Raw genomic sequence first — 21,795 nt, forward strand, 5'->3', positions numbered from 1 at the left:
ACGATTCAGACAGTCAGCTGGAAAACCTCAGGGTGGAGGAAACACATTTGTAATCCCAGCTCCACCTGGAATTTCAATTCTTTCTCAGTCTTCAAGTCTTGAGTGAGCAACCTTCCTTGAGGACGGGTGGTTCTGCAATCTTTTGTGAAAAACTGCGCTCTTTTCTTTTACAAAGTAGCAGAAGATGGTAGTGCTCCCCTTCAGCTGCTTCTGTAATAGTTTAGGAGTTGGTCTACTCACTCAGGAAGTGAAAAACTTGGGTTTAACGTCTCATCAACTTAAGGGGCTATGAGGCTGTATCTGTCATACACAAGTTGAGTCCTTAACTACAGACCTGAAGACTCGTTTAGAGAGAGGCAATTTCCACATACCTGTTGGGAGAATGTACCCCATTCAATAAAGAAATTCAACTTCACAATGACAGTAAGAAAAGAAGAAAAGGACCTTCACTCTGTCATCTACTTGTAAGGGTATTTATCTAGCAAACAAGCACTTTTTATTCTGCTCCCACTTTCAGGGATAAATCTGTATTTTTACTTCATATAAAATACTGTAAGAGCTTCATTGTGGCTATAATGGTGTATTTCATCTGTGCTTTCAGCTTTAAACTGAATTGAGAATTGGGCCACATGATGAATAAATTATCATATGCTTCTCTCATAATTTTCCTGTTTCACCAGAGGTGGAAAAATCAGACTGCTGTATTTCTCTGAATTAACCTTTTATGTACTACTGCTCATTACATTGAGCAAAACATATTTCCCTGCTCTGGGCACATTTCTATAGTAACACCAAGTGTAAACTGTTTATCTTACTGCTTTTTGGTAACTTTGCAGTGTATTTCTTGGAGCCTTGGAGCCCATTAAATAAAACTCTTCGTGCCCAAAGGATGGGAGGCAAACCTCTCAATAGACTATTTCTGTGCTAGTAATCGCTAGATGTACAAGGGTGATTAAAGCACATTATAACTGATGCACAATGAACTGTATAAAATATTGATTTCCTGACACACACAACTCAGTTAGGAGCTGTAAATAAGGAACAGGTGAATTAAGCACATAGCTGCTCCTATCCAGAATTTATGGAATACAACTGATTCTGGCAGCATGGTCTTTCTCTCATAGGCTTTCAGAAATTGTTTGTCTCAGAGAAGGAGTGGAAAGACACAATAAAGTAGTTTAGGGAAAATATGAGACCAAATGACACACAAACTCACTGCTGTTTTATGCCTATTTCTTCAAAAGCATTATGGAAAAAAAAATAATAATACATGGTTAAATAATTATAAACTACATTTATTATGAGAAATATCTTTTACAGAATAATTTCAGAGGATTAAATATTGTTTCTGCATGATACACATAAATAGATTTTTCCATCTTTACAGTATTTATGAAGAAAAACAATCCATTATTTATATAGCTAAGATAAAAAATTCCCAAGTGTACCTATGAACCTTGGTTAAACAAATCTTTATACTTGCTACTGAGCTATTAATTAAATGTGTAATTCTAGTTATGAAAATACAAACTTTTTCAAGATTTAAGGCTACCAAAAATATTTCTTCCTAAACAAACCACATATTGGTATTGTCAAAAAGAAAGTGAAGTTATATGCCTATGAGGATAATATTACAGCTTCATACCTTATTATTAAATACCTCTGCAGATACCAGTGAAGAAGGAGGGGGAGGAGGTGCTCCAGGCTGCCAGTGCAGCCTGTGATGCAGACCATGGTGAGGGAGGCTGTCCCTCTGCAGCCCATAAAGGTTAATGGTGAGCAGAAGTCCAGCTGCAGGCCTTGGATGACCCCATGCCAGAGCAGGTGGATGTGCCTGAAGGAGTCTGTGGCCCCTTGGAGAGCCTGCGCTGGAGCAGGCTACTGACAGGAGCTGTGAACCAGTGGAGAGGGACTCACACTGGAGCAGTCTGTTCCTGAAGGACTGCACACTGTGGAAGGACCCACAATGGAGCAGTTCTTGAAGAACCACAGTCTGTGGGAAGGACCCCACGCTGGAGTTGGGGAAAAGAACATGGAGGAAGGAGCAGCAGAGAGAGTATGTGATGACCTGACTGCAAGCCTCATTCCTCATCCATCTATGCCAATGGAGGGGAGGAGGCAGAGAAAATCAGGTGTGAAGTTGAGCCCAGGAAAAAAGGGAGAGGTGGGGGGAAGGTGTTGTAAGATTTGGTTTTATGTCTCATTTCCCATACTGTGATTTGATTAGTAATAAATTAATTTCCCCAAGTTGAGTGTATTTTGCCTGTGCTGGTAATTGCTGAGGATCTTATCTCAATCCATGAGCATTTCATTACATTTTCTCTCCCCTGTCTCCAGTAGAGCAGCAGAGTGATAGAGTAGCTTTCGAGGGCACCTGGAGTCCAGCCAGGGTCAACCCATCACACCTTCCCATACTGTCATTGATGAGGGAAGATAAAATCTGTCTGATCCAAATATTAGTTTATAAAAAAATAAGTGTGGGGGGAGAATTAGGAACTCTCAAAATTATGCAGTCTCTTGAGCTCTGACTGATTTCCTAGTTGTTTCATAAATGAAACAGTAATTCTTCTTCTACCGTAAGCCTGACATAACTGATATATTTATTTGTTTTAAACACAGCAACTATGGGCATTGTCAGCTCTGATGTGACCTGCATATTATCTAGTGAAAAGAAAATCCATTAATCCATTTTTCTCCTGTCATTCTAGCTCTTTCCAAGGCATCAAGTTTAATCCTTTAATAAATACATAAATATACACATCTGGGTTCTCTTAGAGCTGTGGCCAGAGTGATTATTTATGGTACTTGCACTGCTTCTTCAAGGAGTGGTGCAGGAACTTACTCTTCAGATGTAGCTCTCTCAGCTCGCCCAGCGCTGTCCCTGCTATCTTCTGCCCCAGTGGCAATTAGCAGGTGCAGAAAACCTGGATGTATGTAGAGCGAACTTTCTTGGACCTAGACACTTTCAGTTTGTTTGACTTAAAGATGGTGGAATGCCAGTAGGATCTGGTGACTTGGAAGGGTTGCTTTCTGGTTCTTTTCATACATGGAGATGGCAGCAGCACTTGATCACCACCACTCATCTGTTGCTCTTTGCTGCACCCCTGTGTGCTCCAGTAAAGCAGGGCTTGCTAGAATAAGGCCATGGGGAAGCAGCTCTGGTTTTTCCCTTACTGCAGGGAAGGAAAAGCTCTGTAATTTATGCCTACCTCTTAACTGTAACTGGTTGAGATCAACAGTAGCAGCAGCAGGAGAAAAAAAAACCCAAACCAAACCAATTTGAGAAAGCCTCATCTAATAGGGTTTAGCTCTGCTTTTTGAGGAGGCCTCTCCAGATGGCAGCTTAGCATCGCTCCAGGGGAACAGTTATCTGAATTTCATGGAGAGTAGTCTAGAAGGAGAACTCGTAAATGAATGATTGCTTCCATTTCAGGGTTTGACAGCAGTCTTTTGAGTGACTTCTGTGGAGCCTCAAATTCTCCTTAATCCTGCTGAGTATTAGACAGCAGAATATTCTTCAAATTTCACCCTTTTCTATTACCCTTTCTGTTGTATTGCCAGGTCCTGTTTTGTACCCTCCATTTTAAATACACTCGTCCATTTTGCCTGTTCTCAGGATCATATGAGAACTGATGTATTTAACAACACAAAGAGGCTAATAAGGAACTCTTTTTCAATGTATGGCGGTTTTCTTCCAAAGTGATCTCTTTAAGGCATCTCCTTGATGTTAATCTTTCTGAGTTTTCCTGCTGGTTGTTTTTATTGGATTTTCTAGAATACAGCAGTGCTTACAGTAAAGGTGATAAATATTTCTATGTGAAACTGATGTTAATGCAGTGAAGCAGTTATGAGAACATCTCGATACTCAGCAAGTTACAGCTTTTTGGTATCAGGTAGCTAACATCTGTCGTAGGAATGGAAAATGAGAGAGAATTTCTAGGAGGGAGGAAAAAAAGGAAGGAAACAGAAACACCACCATCAAACGCCAAAACCAAGAAAACTTGACATGGGTTCTTCGGAGTGTTTTGTTCAGGGTATGTCTTCTACCTAGCACAGGGCGCCCCTACTTGAAGTTCCTGGGTGCTGCCATAACCCACATGCTTGTGAAGCTAACTTTTGCATGGCTCCTGGAACTAGCAGCACCATTTTTTGGAACATGAGACCTGGGACTGAGTGGATGCCTCCATATACACTGTTTTTGATGATGACAAGTACTTCTAGCTTGGAGATAGGGGAAGACATCTATGCTGAGCATGATCAGACTCATGTTCCTCCTCCCATTTTGTGCTGATTGTTCATTCATGGTGTTGTAGGATATTGCCCTCCTGCTTAGCTTCCACAGCCCAACAACCACAGAGGTTCTTCATCTTCTGCCTTTCTGTGGTCAGGTCCTGTCCAGTCAGGGGAAAGGGCTTTTGTGAGACAGTGAGAAAATGAATGCTGGAGTTAAAATCAAATAAAAGATTCAAGAGGAATGTGAAAATGTCCAATAAAAACCTAATATTAATAACAAGGTGGATGGAAGGAGCAAGTGGAAGGTCATAAACTCATATTCATAACATACTACTGGTTTTTGTTTTGTTTTATTTTATGCTGCTATTACATTGAGGAACCCAAATAAAGGGGACTCGTTAGTCTCATTGCTGGATGGAGACAGCAGTGAGAGAGCTGCCAGCCCCAAACTGCTGCTGAACTAGGAAATGCAGTGTATAGTTAAGTGTGTCCATCTGTCCAATGGGAGAGCTTGGGCTAATAAAAGTTTCAGAATGAAGGCTAAACTTTTTCTGGGATAGTGAGCCTGTGTGTGTAGAAATATTTTCACTGAAAGGACTGCAGAATTTAGAGATTATAATTGTTATTTAATGGTGTGTTTATCTGTGGATACTTGGTAAGTGTATTTTGAAGGGAACAGTGTTAAAAAAATAAACTGAGGGTGAGAACCAGAACTAAACTCTTATGCTTCTAACATGTAGCTGAGCAAATGTCAAAGTATGGAAAATGAGTACTGAATCCAGTCAATGATGGATATGCTATATTTTTTCCATTCTGCTGACATCAGGTCTGGACTGTGAAGCAGGCATCCACCAGGAGAAGTTGTGCTCCTTAGAACTGTGGTATGAATTAGAGCACAACGTCTTGCCACGATTCAGACAGTCAGCTGGAAAACCTCAGGGTGGAGGAAACACATTTGTAATCCCAGCTCCACCTGGAATTTCAATTCTTTCTCAGTCTTCAAGTCTTGAGTGAGCAACCTTCCTTGAGGACGGGTGGTTCTGCAATCTTTTGTGAAAAACTGCGCTCTTTTCTTTTACAAAGTAGCAGAAGATGGTAGTGCTCCCCTTCAGCTGCTTCTGTAATAGTTTAGGAGTTGGTCTACTCACTCAGGAAGTGAAAAACTTGGGTTTAACGTCTCATCAACTTAAGGGGCTATGAGGCTGTATCTGTCATACACAAGTTGAGTCCTTAACTACAGACCTGAAGACTCGTTTAGAGAGAGGCAATTTCCACATACCTGTTGGGAGAATGTACCCCATTCAATAAAGAAATTCAACTTCACAATGACAGTAAGAAAAGAAGAAAAGGACCTTCACTCTGTCATCTACTTGTAAGGGTATTTATCTAGCAAACAAGCACTTTTTATTCTGCTCCCACTTTCAGGGATAAATCTGTATTTTTACTTCATATAAAATACTGTAAGAGCTTCATTGTGGCTATAATGGTGTATTTCATCTGTGCTTTCAGCTTTAAACTGAATTGAGAATTGGGCCACATGATGAATAAATTATCATATGCTTCTCTCATAATTTTCCTGTTTCACCAGAGGTGGAAAAATCAGACTGCTGTATTTCTCTGAATTAACCTTTTATGTACTACTGCTCATTACATTGAGCAAAACATATTTCCCTGCTCTGGGCACATTTCTATAGTAACACCAAGTGTAAACTGTTTATCTTACTGCTTTTTGGTAACTTTGCAGTGTATTTCTTGGAGCCTTGGAGCCCATTAAATAAAACTCTTCGTGCCCAAAGGATGGGAGGCAAACCTCTCAATAGACTATTTCTGTGCTAGTAATCGCTAGATGTACAAGGGTGATTAAAGCACATTATAACTGATGCACAATGAACTGTATAAAATATTGATTTCCTGACACACACAACTCAGTTAGGAGCTGTAAATAAGGAACAGGTGAATTAAGCACATAGCTGCTCCTATCCAGAATTTATGGAATACAACTGATTCTGGCAGCATGGTCTTTCTCTCATAGGCTTTCAGAAATTGTTTGTCTCAGAGAAGGAGTGGAAAGACACAATAAAGTAGTTTAGGGAAAATATGAGACCAAATGACACACAAACTCACTGCTGTTTTATGCCTATTTCTTCAAAAGCATTATGGAAAAAAAAATAATAATACATGGTTAAATAATTATAAACTACATTTATTATGAGAAATATCTTTTACAGAATAATTTCAGAGGATTAAATATTGTTTCTGCATGATACACATAAATAGATTTTTCCATCTTTACAGTATTTATGAAGAAAAACAATCCATTATTTATATAGCTAAGATAAAAAATTCCCAAGTGTACCTATGAACCTTGGTTAAACAAATCTTTATACTTGCTACTGAGCTATTAATTAAATGTGTAATTCTAGTTATGAAAATACAAACTTTTTCAAGATTTAAGGCTACCAAAAATATTTCTTCCTAAACAAACCACATATTGGTATTGTCAAAAAGAAAGTGAAGTTATATGCCTATGAGGATAATATTACAGCTTCATACCTTATTATTAAAAATAAGAATAAATTGTTCCATGAATACTGGAGCTCATGAAGCCAATCTTTTACTGGTCTCAATCCTTCATGTGCTAGGTGTGCTAGGTACACCAGTTCACCTCTTTGTCCTGCAACACTTTCAGTACTGAAATAATCCTCTGCTTCCTCTCTGACCCCAAAATACCACTACTTTTCTTGTGCAGGATCTAAATCTCTTTTATCCCTCCAAATTTCTTCTTCCCTCTTTATTGTTGTCTGGCTAAAAAAGCAGATGAATGGCCTGGAGTAACAAAGCTGATTGGCCAACAAATATTAAACAGAAAGTACAGGTATTAAAACTATACTGTTTTCTTCATAAATGTACAAATTACAGCCTTCTCTAACACACTTGAATTTACAGAAATTTCATACCTTTGAGACTTCAGTATCTATCAGATTTTTGTGAAACTGATCAAGAAATTCAAGTTTTTGTGGATAAGAAATGCAGACAGATACAATCAGCGTGATGCCTTTAAAAACAAAGCATATGGGAGGAAAACCGAAAATCTTTAATGTACTGAATGAAAACAGGCTGTGGAACAAAAGATGTAGTCCCGAATAACTGATTGATCTGTTGTTTTGCTCATTTGAGTCTTTGTGATGCAGTCAAAATCTAAATTAATTCATCAATATCTCATCAGAATTCACTGACTGGACTTTATATTTTACTGTAATTTTCTTCCAAATGAAAAACTTGTAGTTTATTCTAGCTTCATAAAATACTTGTGTAAAAATCACAGTGTTTTACTTCAGTGTTGGCCTTTTGACTATTAATTTTAGTGTCATTTGGGTATTACTTCCTTTCTGGAAAGTCATCGGCACAGTCTTCTATTTCACTCTGGTGGCCTCCGTGCAAATCAGTATTCTTATAGTGGTTCATACAACAGTAAGATACAAGTAATGTGCTTCAATTATTAATACAGCTGTGGGATTCCTTAAAAAACTTCGTGTCTGTTCTTTAAATCGACACAAAATCCAATGCAGAACTCAGCAGGTGCGAAGGTACGGAACACAAAACCAAGGTCCAAAATGTCTACATTAAAGTCTGCCAATCAAAAATACATAGTGCATTGCTCTATAAAAAAAGATCATGGAGTCTCAGATTTCGTTTCAGACTCACAAGCACCTTCTCACTATCTAATTCTAGTGAAGAATATAGAGTTGCCCGTGTAGGAATCCTGTAATCTAGATAATGGGAAAATGTCTGGTCTTTCTGTGTCTAGAAGACACAGAAAGATGTCACTTTGTTCAAACTAAGTGACATTTTTTTCTACTTCATAAATTTATATTTTGTTGAACATCTAATCAAGTTACAGATAATTAAAAAAACTAATTTAGAGTTGAATTTGTTAAGTACAAGTTTACGATAGTTTTACATGAATGCTCAATATGTTGTTTGCCATTCACATAGTTTTTGTCACACAGATCATCACAGAAGAATAAATATGCTTGGTAATGTACTTTAGAAATACTAAGGGGAGTTACAACTTTAACTTGTTTCTCTTGTCTGAAGTTAAAAGTGGAATATGAAAAAAAGTTTTGTTTAAGCAGCATGAAGCAGCAGCACAGGTCATGAGCACAAATAAGTGACAATTAGAAACTGTGTTTTTGTAGTTTCAGGTTACTTCAAAAATCACATTGTGCAATGAAATTCTTTAGTTTGAAATGTATATCTTCTGTGGAACTAGAGTTCAGGTATCTCTCAGTTTCTGCTATAAAGCATGCTCTGAAGTTTTTCTGTATCTCACCATATGAACCAGGGTCTGCAGTACTATTTCAGGTGGTCTTTTCCATTTTTTCCCCAAATTAAATATTTTACCTCAGAAGCAACAAAACATTTTTTTTTCACACAGAAATAATCCAACTGTATTTCTTTATTTCAAAGTGTGTGCCATTCCCTTCCCTTTTCTCCTTTTTTTTTTTTTTCCCTCTGGCCAGAATTATTCTAGAAATTTGATCTCCATTTCAGAAAAGCAGTGCCATTTAGCAAATGCGGTGATCAGAGAAAAGGATGTGACCTGCCTCTGCCCTGAATTGAATAAGATAAGAATTTGGGCAAGAGCCCACAGGGTTTGTATGATGATGTCTTCTTTCAGCCTCATATTTTCAGCTGTATCTAATGGCCATGAATGAAATCATTGGAGCCTACAAAACTCATTAGCAGGCTTTGGTAAGGTTTTGACTGTACACCTATACTTGTGATAATTAGCACTGGCAATCTATCTGAGTATTAACACGTTTGGTTTTCAATGACAGAGGCATTGATGCACACTTAGAAGATAACTGTTAAAACTTTCATGGTGTTTTCTGAAGAAACTGCCCTTTTTCAGCTCTGCAAAACTATTAGAAATAGTTCTGAGCCTAGAAATATTTCTGGTTTTTATCAGGCTTCAGATACCGTAATTACAATACTTCGTATAGCTCAGCAATTCTTCTGCTTTTCAGGAAGCAGTAAGACCATGAATAAGGAAGAAAACATATCAGAAAAATTCATAGGACTTGGTTCAAAACAATTATCTTTGAATGAATACTGCTTTTATTTTGCTCAGTGTTGTGTGTGGTAGTATATTCATGTGACTTTTTATGAAGAATTTGAGGAAAGATTCCTAAGATTACCGACATTTTCAGTTCTCTGAACAAAAAGTAAAGGTTAAAGAAGTTTATTTTCCTGTGTTTTAGACCTGATATAAGATACAGTACCCCATTGCAAGGACAAGACGAGAAGGATGGCATAAACTACCAGTGGTCTGGCAAACTGCATATTGATTTTCTCTGGAAGGGAAGCCAATGCCTTGAATCTTTTAATTTTCTTGTCATACCTTTCTGCTCTGATGACACCCATTAGTGTGTGATCTCAGACCTCCTCAGATGCTGAATTTCTCCATGGTTCTCTAAGGCCAGCAGGAGCAGTAAATGATAAACAAGCCAGCAGTGGGTTGTAATGACTAATGGTAGCTCAGAAGCTACCTACTGCAATTATGAAGCGGATGCTTGGCTGTTCTGTGTCCTGACTCCAGGGCTATTTACCTCTTCTGTGATTCTCCCAAGAAGTCTGTCCTGTGAGCCTTATGGCAGTAGCAGCAATGGATTTGTCTCAGAGAGCATTGCAGCCAGTCACTAGATTAATTGCCCCAACTCTGTTGTTGGTGTCTGGTATGCAAAGGTGAACCCTGGTGAAGAAGTGTGTCTTTCTCTGGATTGCTTATGGCAGTATCTGGAATATATGCTGGTATATAATGAAACTTTCTTTCTGCAGCAGTTCAGTGCCAGCAAAACATGGCATGTGACAACTGAGAGACAGCGCCCTTTCTTCTTGCCTACCAGTGACTGTATGTCAAGATAATGATGCATGCAGTGTGCGTAGTGAACAGAATAAGCATTACTGGCAAGGAGTTACAAATGTGTAATATAATGGTTCTACTATAAAATCTTTAATGCATTACCCTCACTGCGCCACTCTGCTCTTCTGGGTGTGCTTGAAAAATTTCAGCTTGTGGTGCATTATGGATGCTGTGTAAATGCATATCTGTCAAATTGCCGAGCCAGTACTGAAGGCAGAGGGTGTAGGAAGAAGGCTTGTTTTGTTTGTGACTGACACTAAGCCAAACAGTTTATCTGTTACAATTTCTAATTGACTCTGTGGTCATTCATACTAGTGCTCATGATTCTTAGGCAATTCTTCCCGTTTCAGAGATGTTTTTACTTAATCTTCCCATTACATGAGGGACTGTACTGGAGCTGTCAGAGAGTGTCTTCACGCCATACAAGTGTGTGGGTCATAGCGGTACTTGCTGTTAGCTCAAAAAGAAAAAAAGGTCAATAAGAAAAGTGCTACTATGAAGCTAATTAATCTCAGAGAATGGCAGGACTTGAAGATAAGGTACAGCCCTGCACTAGTACTACATTGTGCTTCAGAGGGCCTGGGCCAGCACTGCTGTCAGCTCAGCACTGCGCTGCTTCACAGGAGCACACCAGGCATCTCCAGCCTGCCTCGGAGTGTTCCTTGCCACACAAACCACCTTGTCCACCAGAGTAGACTGGCTGCAGCCCGTGTTTAGTAAAGCACTGGTCATTTCCTCAGAGATAATGCTGAAGTCTTGCAGCACGAAATGGTGCTGCATGCTTTTTCTTTTAGCTTTTTTCCTTGCAGGCACCTATGCTGGAGGGAGAGGGATGCATTTACCTAAGTTGAATACGTGGTGCTTCTAATGAGGATAAAATGGTAAGAATTATCAACACTCATTGTTCAAAGTATATGCTAAATGCCAGTGGGGATTAAATGAAAAATCCCTCCATTTTGTATTCTAAACATGTCGCTCTGATTTCAGGCTGTTTTATAAGGGTGAAATCCTGCTGAAGACACTGAAGTTGTAATTGACTGAAAAATGATGAAAAAGAGGGCAGAAGCTGCTGTTTCATGTTTGCCATTGTCCTGGTTTCACCTGGGATAGAGTTATTTTTCTTCCTAGTAGCAGCTGTGATTTGGATTTAGTATGAGAATAATGTTGATAAGATATATTGTTTTCCTGGAATCATAGAATGATTTGGGTTCGAAGGGACCTTAAAGATCATCAAGTTCCAACCCCCCTACCATGGGCATCAAGTTCCAACCCCCCTACCATGGGACCATGTTGCTCAAAGACCCACCCAGCCACACCTTTAGTTGTTGCTAAGTGACATTTATATAAAGTCAAGGAATTTTTCAGTTTCCCATAGAAGCTGAGAGGGAGCACAGACAGGACAAGCCATCCAAAGGAATATTCCATACCTTAGGTGTCATGCTTAGTATATGAATGGGGGTTGGCAGGGGGCAGAATCCTCAGAAACCCTGGAAAACCTGGGCAGTCGATGATCAGGTGGTGAGAGCAATTGTATACCACCACTTTATTTTGTATATTCTTTTACCAGTATCATTTATTTTTCCTCTTCTTTTACTTTTCTATTAAACTGTCTTTATCTCAACGCGAGGCTTTTTTTTCTCCTTTTGTTGCTCTCCTCCCTACCCTACCTGTGTAATTGGGGGAGGGGGAAAAGTAAGTGAACAGCTGTGTGGTTCTGGTTGCTGGCTGCAGTTATACCACAACACAGAAATAGAAAGACACCTGGTTTTTTGTAATATGAATTCTATCAAGGGTTTCTATGTTTAGCACAAACATTGTTTCATATTAGTGGAAACCTATAGCGCACTGTGATGTTTTTAGGCAGCAGATGTTGGAAGCAACACAACAATGATTCAGGAACTGTACAGATTCCAGCTTCTGTCTTGCCTGTTGAGAATGTGTCTTATTAAGTTCTTCCAGTTATAGTGGAGAATGTTAAAGGGTTAATCTTACCGCCTGGTTTTCGGAAAATAAATATAGAATGTGACAGATTTGTACTTTTGGCTTGGCATGTTGTGAGGTCAGTTAAAAAGAGGAGATCTGCTTCTTTCATACCTTTTTAAGGATAATTTCTTTTAAACTACTGCATTTCTGTTCACGTTACTTGATTTAATTGCTGGTAAAATTGTAAGGATTGCAGAATATTGTGAAAGTAATTGGTCTGAGTTTTATAAATGCAATGGTAAACAGTTTGCCTAATTTTATTTTAAGGAATACCTTAGATGTTCTACATTTTTTGTAACCTGATTTATAAAACATACACACAGTGTCTATTACTATTATTTATTACTTATGAGAATTACTTTTTAAGAATATGGCTTTTTGGAATTCTCAGATTTATGAAGAATAACATGACTGGTGAAACAATGGTTGTTTTTTTTATTTTAAATTTCTCCTTTTTTCTCATTGGCAAGAAACATCCATGAGAACATTTCTGAAGGTTTGTAAGGGGTAGGGAATATGCCCCAGGGAAGCACCTGTCTTGAATATCCATTTTAAAAAAATCCAGCTGTCTCAGAACAGCTCTCAGGAGGAAGATAGCTCAGCGAGGAAGATGCTTGAAGAGTGGGCTTCCCAGCAGTGTGAGACTTACTGATTCAGTGCAATTCTGCAGGGGTATGAAGAAATCTCTTGTTTCGCAAGGGATCTGATACAGTTTCCTAGCTTAAGTAGTTGTGGTTTCTGTCTGAAATCACTCTTTCTCAGCTGCAACATTGCCGTTGCTTTCTTGATCTGACTCTGTTCTCTCATATAAGAAACAATTAACTGTATTCATATATCTGCAGCAGAGCTGTAACACCTGGAAGTAAACCAGTACAGATTCTGTTTTGCAAAGTGTTTATTTTAATTCTGCATTAAAAATAAAAGGTTTTGAAGTTCACTCTTATGATGCTTTATGGAATAGAGGTCCCATTCATAACATATATATCACACTGTAATAGTCAATAACCTGTTGATCAGAGTGGTATCTAATGCGATGCAGTGATCCAGGTTCCTGGAGACATGTCAGTCTGTCACAGCCAGCACCAAGCTGCTGTCTGTCTGAAGGCTCTTTGCCTCTGTCTCTCCTGCCTGGCTGTCTGATATCAGGATGTTTTAAGAAAATGTCGTTTGTTTACTAGGAGAAGACTTGAAAAAAAAAAAAATTACGGCCAATTGAAATAAAGAATTTATTGGAAAGCTGGTTAAACTATACATGATCTTCTCACCAGGCCTTTCTTTACTTTTCACTCTTTCCCTTCCTTGGGTACCTCAGGAGGTATGCTTCAGTGAAAACGCGTTTGCAAATCAACAGTAAACTGCACTTCATAGCATGGTTTTTTCAAAGGTACGTATCGTGTGTACAAGGTGGGTATTCGTGGGTCTGAGTTTCTCTCTAAAGGTTGATCTTGGTTTCAGCATTTGTTCTGCAAGCTTTCAGAATGCTGCTTCTGGTGAACTGCAGAAAAATCTGTCTCACCTGCCCTTGGATAGTCACAACTGGTAGATGATCACCACCTGGTGGGTTTGGAGTGGCTTGGTGAGGCTTGCCCTTGAAGGTCAGGAGCTTAAACAACCTCAGTTCTGAGCCAAGTGGAGGAACATCCTGTCATGCAAAAGGAAGAAAAATCTTTGTCCATATCACATTTTATTTGTAGTTTTTGACAGTTTATTTTTACTTCTGAACCACAAAAGGTTAAGTCACGTAGCATATTGGAGTGTAGTCTCGAGGAAAAAACTTAAACAATTCACTTGTCATTTTTCATACACAAATGCTGTAATAGGAGCAATTACTTCTGTAATGACTGAATCTGAATCTGGAGGGTAGGTGCTTTTATGTAAGAGAAAAGTTATTTTCTATAAAATGTGAGGAATTTTCCCTTGTAGAGATGGAAGGGCAGCAAGGAATGGGGCTGTGGAGGGATCTATTGCTCCCAGCTGGAGTCTAGGGCAAATGCTGCTAGACTGTGGTAAGATTAGGATGTCCTCTTGTACATAAATCCCTTCTAGCATTCTGTTACCAGTACAGCTGCTGTCTTTCCACTTTGTTTTCTACCACCTTACACAACAACTAAGTTCCGATAAGGCAAATGATACACATTTATATAAATTTATTTATCCCAGTAGAGCTGGACCAATTTCTACTCTTTAGAGGGATGGCCTTTTATATGTGGATGCATCACATCTTGCACAATTTTATCGCTGACATTTTGGTTCCTGTAACAAATGAGCATCTTGGAGTTGACCTTTTTCATGGAGTAAACTTTCAAGTATCACCATCTGGATTTCTCGCTCTCTTTGTAAAAGAGCATGTAAGCCAAAGAAACAAAAAAGTAAGTGATTAAATGTTGAAAAAAAAATAATAAATGTCATATGAGAAAATTCTGTTTATATTTAAACAAAAGTTTTTCAACATCTTCTATGGACAACTAGGTATCTTCATCTAGAACTTCTTCTCCCTTATTTTTCGTTCTTTGGAAAAGCATAGTGCATTTCTATACCTCAGCACCAGGACTGCACATGTACCATATATGTTTATAAGGTCTAAGTCTCTTCGGTTTTTCATTGTGCAAAAAATCTGTAGAATTTATGCTTTATCTGTGTCTCTGCATATAACTTTTCACTCAGCTATGTATACAGTAAGCAAGACAAGCTACTCAGAATGCTTTTTGAGCTAACTGTTCTTAAAGACAAACCATAAACTTTACATGATACTAATAGGTTTCTAGTTCAGTGTATTATATATATGAGGTGTCTAAGAGCACGGGATTCTTCAACAGGAGTTATCCATTTCACTGATCTGTCAATTCAAACCTACCTTGTTAGAGGAGCTCAGGTGGGCTTCACAGGGTTTTTGTTTTCTTTTTCCTCGTGTCATCATCAATAAAATCCTGTTAGTTTCAGGTGGGGTGAACACAGTCTGATTGAGAAGGTGGCACATGTCTTATGGTTTCACATATCATGGCTCTGTGCATATATGCAGTGATGGCTATGAACTTCTAGTATGCCAATGTATGGAATAGACTGTTATCTTAGATGTTCTAGAAATACAGATGTAGGTCTTACTGTGTTGTTTTACCTTCCTCACACTCATATTTGTTGCCAGGAAAAAAATTCTTTTCTAAGGATTATGCCTTGGTATGGAAATGAGTGTTCCAGAGGTCACTAAATTAATTCCTCTAGTTGTTAGGTACTGTTTATCTAAGGAGGGTATATTTGTAAAAATTTCCTTACAAGAACAACTTCATTATCATAAATGGGAACACGAATTAATTCCAAGAGCCAAATCTACAGATTCATGTGCTGATAAACAGCTTTTGTGCTTCTAGTCCCTGCTCCCATGAAGTCATTCTGGCCTCAAACCTTATGTCATTAAGATCATTTACTTCATTGAGTTGTGGGGAACAGAAAATAATCAATGTGTCTTTTTGCAAGTCAGTAACAGTTGTCACTTGATTCAGCAGTGAGATTTGGCTCTGTATCAACTCATTCCCAGTTATGACACTTTGAATACAAAACTGTACTTTCAGCCGGCATTCAAACACATGTCTTTACCATCTTCAATGCAGAACTAAGCTAATTCCTTTTTATTTTACAAAGGAGAAGGTAAAAACACCTTGAACAAATCAGTTGGTGTCCTTCCTACACGCTTCTTCTGCCAAGGCATGAGTATTAACTTATCACTATCTCCTGTGCTACAAAGGTGAACTCGTTGTCACTGTCTCTTACTGACTGACTTGGATGGGAGATGCGATAAAAGTGGAAATGATTAAAACATAATCCATCTGATTTACTGGGACATAGAGGTAGCTTTGGCAAAGGTGATATGATCTGTATTTGAGCATGTACATAATAAACTTCTGGTATATTTATGGGAGAACAAGAAATATTTGATTTCACCAGTTTAAGTGGCATTATTTTATTAGTTGAGGTGGAAAATTCATGTGGTGTCTCAACATACAGGAGGTTAACATTCAGGACAGGGCTGCGAGAAGACAGCTCTATACATTAGTATCCGGTTAAAGCAAGCAGTCCAAAAACAAGCCATGGTGAATGGGATTATGAATCAACAAGGCAGACTTCATTTAGCAGTTCTGTTGTTTATGAAAATGATAAAAACACCTCTACAGGGAAAGATATCTATTACCCACTCTCCTGTCATCTGTTTAATAACCTTTACAATAAGACTTGAGCACTCCCCATTATATTTGGAAGTTGTAATATGGGAAAAAAAAATAAAATTCCATAGCTCTTCAAGCTTTGGCAACTTTCTCCAACTCTGAATAATCGGTATATTTCAGCACTTTAATTTTATAGATGATAGACATTGTTAGGGCAGTCAATTGCCAACATGTCTATACAAACAAATAAGCACATAGCCCTTTTCTTCTCTTTACTGGATGCAAGCTTTATAATGCATCGTGCTACACAGAGCAAACTTGAAATAATAACTACTTCTTCAGTTGGGCTGATGTGGAGGAACTGGCTAGGAATAGAGAGAAGCTCTTTCCATGCCCCCAGACATACCCGGTCCTATCATTCAGCCCATGCAAAGAGGGAAGTTATTGGACCTTTTGTCTAAATTTGCACAGCTTGTATGTTCTGGGACCAAAATGACAAAAAGAAGCCTGTACGCATATTCTGCCTGTGAGGGTGCATTTCATGCTGATATGGGTTGTCTGTGTGCCTGGTGAAAGGCATGTAAGTCAGTACAACGGTACTACACCAGCCCTGGATGTAAATCAGTGATCACACCATGGGATCCATCTATGTGCGAGGGACAGTCATAAAGGATATTAGAGATCCTTAACTCAGATTTAGGCTATGGGGGTTTCAGGGCTGTTGATAATCTCTATTTTGATGCCTTCCTGGTTTTGCCGAGTGTCACAGATGACAGAGATGCAAAGGGAGTATAACCCTTGATTAGGTCTTGCCTGTCTTGGTTTTGCCTCTGACAGTGCCAGCTCCTTTGGAAGCAGACTAAAGAATGCAAAGGTGGAATAAGCTGCCCCAAGATAAATTTGACGTTTCTGAAATCTGGTGATTGCATTGGTGCAGAAAACATTACGTATGCTAAGGCGATGCACTCTCTGTATTCTTATAAGGGTTTTGTGATCACATTCTTTCTTTAGAACCCAACCTCATTTTTAATCCAGCTTCATTACATGATTAGCTCACTCATTTGCTGCTGTTTAGTTCTTCTTCTTTGTCTTGTCTTTACTCAGAATTTTAAAACATGCGTGCTGATTGACTTAATGGATATCCTTATCCATAAAAGACACATTTAATGCTGAGTAAATTTCATGGCTAATGCTTCTTGCGCAAAGTCAACAGTATGCTCTGCTGAACTGAGCTTATTAATGTCTGATTCTACATGAATGCCAGTTTAGCTTTGCCAGTCTCCTAAGCAGTTTAATTACTAGGAGAGCACCTCCTCTGGTCACTCAGAGTTTTGTGAACACTTCCTTAATATCTGCAACAACTTTTGGTGTAAGAATTACTATGGCCATAAGTAGCAGGGTCAGACTTCTGATCAGAATCAGAACATTTTCTGTAATTTTCCAGGCTACAGATATGAACTGTGGGATTAACATCTTGTTTATTGAAGCAAAATATGTGTCTTAATGCTTCCTTTTAAAAGAAATTTTTAAATTTTAATCTCCAAAAACTTGGAGCACAGAAGAAGTTCTTTTATAGTTCATAATTTCTCTTTTACTTATTTGCAAAGAACGTTGAACACGTATGAGTGATTGCTGCTGAGCCCCTGAATAGGCTCTAGATATAAAGGAGATTGCTTCAAGGACAAAGAAATATCAAACTTCCTTTTGACAGTTACCTGGTAATTGTTAAGCTACAAGTACTTCTAAATCGGCAAATCTGCTCTTTAAATTAAAAATCAACTTTAATGGAAAAAAAGATAAAGCCAAAAGCCAGTGAAAGCAAGTAGGGTTTTGGGATTGGTGTTAATCCCAGATCACAGTTTCCCCTCTCACATTTCTGCAGATCACTCCAAAACAAAATGAAAAGCAAGAAATGAAAAAAAAAACACCCAAAAACCCAACCCCCAAAACGTTTAAAGTAGTGAAAAAGCAGGCCATTTGAGCTGTTGTATCAAATCAACATAGTCCGTTCTACTTAATTTTGAGATTTATGTATCAACTTCATTTAATTGTTCATACCAGAAGAAAGTAGGTAAGGGAATCATGCCCAGTCTTGTAGAAGGGAAGTGGAAGAGAAAAAGGGAAAGGGAAAAGGAAAGGGAAAAGAAAAAGGAATAGGGAACAGGGAAAAGAAGGGAAACAGAAAGGGAAATGGGAAGGGAAGGGAAGGCAAGGCAAGGCATGTGGCAAGAGGGAAAATGGACTGACTCAAATGCCAACTCCATGGAAACCCTCCCTCTGCTGTAACTTACATGAAGTTAGCTTTCCAATCTGCCACAAAAAGACCCCTTGTTATTTCTTCTTTTAAGTGAGAGACATTCAAAGGAAAAGTCTCTCCTCGCAAAATGTTTCTTTCTGGTACTTTCCTTCTCTCTTACATCAAGGAACATCAAATTTAAATGCTATCACGTTTGGCAGCCATGGAATTGGAGGGCAAACTTCTGTCAGGTAAGAGGAAGACATTTAGAGTGATGTGGATCAGGACAAAACTAGCAGGTTAATTTCCATCTGCCAGTGATACGGAGCCTTGCTCGGAATTAACTTTCTTGTCTGACTTTCTGCCTTTGCTGTGCAGTGATGCACTGGGATGCTGCCATTTGGGATAAGGGCTTATTTCCTTGAGTATCTGAGCATATAACAGATATTCCCACAGTGTGCTGGTTTTAAGTCAAGGTTTTGTGAAATTAATATAAGTTTTTTTTTTCCTTTTTCTGGGTCTCACAGCATCTCTTCCAGTGGTGAACTCAAGTGTTTTCTGTCATGTTTCTTACAGAAGCACAAAAAAGTGATGTTGTAGGGTTTGAGGAGTTTTTTGTTTTGCTTTTTGGTGAAACGTTCATTTTGCTGAGACTGCTGTTGCACTGTTGCACAGTGCTTTTGGTGCCTTAGCCTTTGTAATGCTATAGGACTTCCCTTTGCAGCTCTGTAGCCTACCTTTTTACTTCACAGTCTTTCATCTGCACACCCAGAGGATTTCTGGCAGTGCCTTTAAGCTGGTGTCCAAGATGCTCTCTTGCCTTAACATTGCTGCTCTGAACCTTTGTCTCTTGTGGGTAGTGATGCCACTGATGTTTAAATCATCCTGGTTTTCCCCTGCCTCTTTACTTTTTCTCTTTCTAGCTTCTAGTTCATAACTGCACACTAAAATCCCGTTGTCTTATAGCTTTTAGTCTATAACTTCAGATTAGAAAATACAGAGCCTGGGAGGTAGGAAATGGGTAATAGTCATATCACTTTTCAGTAAATATCATCTAATAGTTAGATACCTACCTACCTTCCTGAAAGTTACATGATAATTAATAATACTAATATCAGCACTAATAGTGTCATTAACTGCAACTACCAATTGGGGCATTGTGTTGGTCTCAATTAAAACTGTAACTGTAGTTGGAAGAAATGAATAAAGGTTCATTTTTATCATCTTCCTCATCCTCTCCACCTCCTGTACTGAGAGAAGGCTGCTTGTCAGGGGATGCTGCTGCTTGCCACTGGCCATCTGACCACTGGATGGAAGTTTTTCTTTTTCTTCACTTTTCTGCTCAGGGTTTGGGGTTTTTAACCCCTGAAGTAGCTTTGATGTTAATGTGTGAACCCTTCTAATCTACCATTCCAGCTTCCCCTGTGCAACAGCTGATAACTGCAAACAGTGGGGTTTCATATACACAAGCTAATTCTTCTTCAGAGTTTGCTCTTCTTACAAAATCATCATATTGAATTATAGAATGAGGCATTTCTAATGTTTTCTGCTTAGAAATATCATTAGAATGATGTTTTGCTGCTACCAAATTAACTCTGATTGGTCTCTGCTGTAGAACCTCAGCAGACAAACTTTTGTGAGTTGTCATTGGTCAGGCATCTGCTGTGAGTTAAAAGCACAAAACAGAGCGCCCTATGTTATCTTTTTTCTTTCACCCTTCAAATTTAAAAAAAAATCGTTCTTTCTCGTTTTTAAGCTTGAAATTTTTGCAAATCGTTGGTTTTCTTTATTTGGCAAAGAAGATTGATAACAACCATCTTCTTCTAAATTGCATTTACATGCACACTATTTTTGATGGGTACACACCTGAAAAAGCATTGTGCAAAACAGCTGTAAAAGATACTCTTGTTTTCATTTTTCATTTTACCCTTGAAAAAAAGCTGCAGGGAGATTAGATGAGACCTCCGGCAGAAAGTCGCTGTCAATTTTCACTGTAGGGTTTGAACATTGGGTCGCCCCCTCAGCCAGTTGGGAGGATGGCAGAAATGAATGCCTGCTCCAGTTTCAACTCCAGTCATCCATAGCCACTGGTCTTAGCAGTTGCTGCTGGTGATTTTGGTTTGCATTAACACAGGGGAGTTGTGAATTCAGACGACAAAAAGCAAAGGGACCTACCTGCCTTCCCGTGGGACACTGCTGCAGCTGGAGCCACCAGGGATGAAGACCAGAAGGTTGTGACAAAGGGGTTTGGGTTTCGCAGTGTGTCAGTTCTGCAACCTGAATTTGCTTTCCCACTATTTGCCCTGCATATGTGACATTAAAAACTCATCTGGTTTTTGAGTCACTAACAAGAAAGTGTTCTGGCAGATGGAAGGGAAGGTGTTATTTCCTGTTTCCCCTGCATGATTGTTAAGTTGGCTTCGTGTTATCCCAATTTTCATTTTTGCTTTGCTACAAAGAAGGCAAAGGTATCTTATTGTCAATAAGAGATTGTAATTGTTGATTTAAGGACATTCCTATGTTGGTTATAATATTTTTTGTTACCTTAAATTAGCTGTTTAAATGAAATTGTCGACTATTAAGAGAATGAGTGTTTCCTCTGTTACAGTAATAGCTATCACTGTTACAAATTTATAGGTCTGGAATACAATAAGAGCCACAATGGATTGCTTGAAAATGTCATCCAAAGAACTATTAATATATTAAAATATGAATATTTTATGCAGGTCATTAACCTTGATAATTTAACTTAAAATAATTTTGAAATGGGTTGATTTTGATTAGTTTCTAATGGAGCTTGAATCATCTAGATGTTAATCTTCCCTATGTGGCTGCCAGGTTGTTGATGTTCTATCAGATTGATAATTGTTCTTTCATCACCCTTATACAGTTTAATGTTGAAATAGCTTTATATATCTAGTAATTGAATCAAGGAATAGTAGAGCTATAGGGGAACCTCAGAAGCATGTCTATTTGTTACAATAGCTTGATACATGCCTGAAGGAAAGACAGTGACTGTGGTACTTTTTTCTAAGGTTCTTTTTCCTTTTTCTTTCTAGGGTGCCTTTAAAAATATCCAGCACAGGCAAGTCTGTGATGCCCCCAAACAATACACCTTGGAGCTTGCCTGTCCTGCAAGTGGGAAAGTTGTCTAACATTTCTGCTTTGGTATTAAATAAGTTTCTTTTTATGCTATGCAAAATGAACATGGAAAGCAGATCAGGGTTTGGTTGTTTTTTTTTTTTTTTTTTTTTTTTTTG

This window comes from Calidris pugnax, unplaced genomic scaffold (genome assembly GCF_001431845.1).
Source record: "Calidris pugnax isolate Ruff unplaced genomic scaffold, ASM143184v1 scaffold157, whole genome shotgun sequence".
Taxonomy (NCBI): Eukaryota; Metazoa; Chordata; class Aves; order Charadriiformes; family Scolopacidae; genus Calidris; species Calidris pugnax.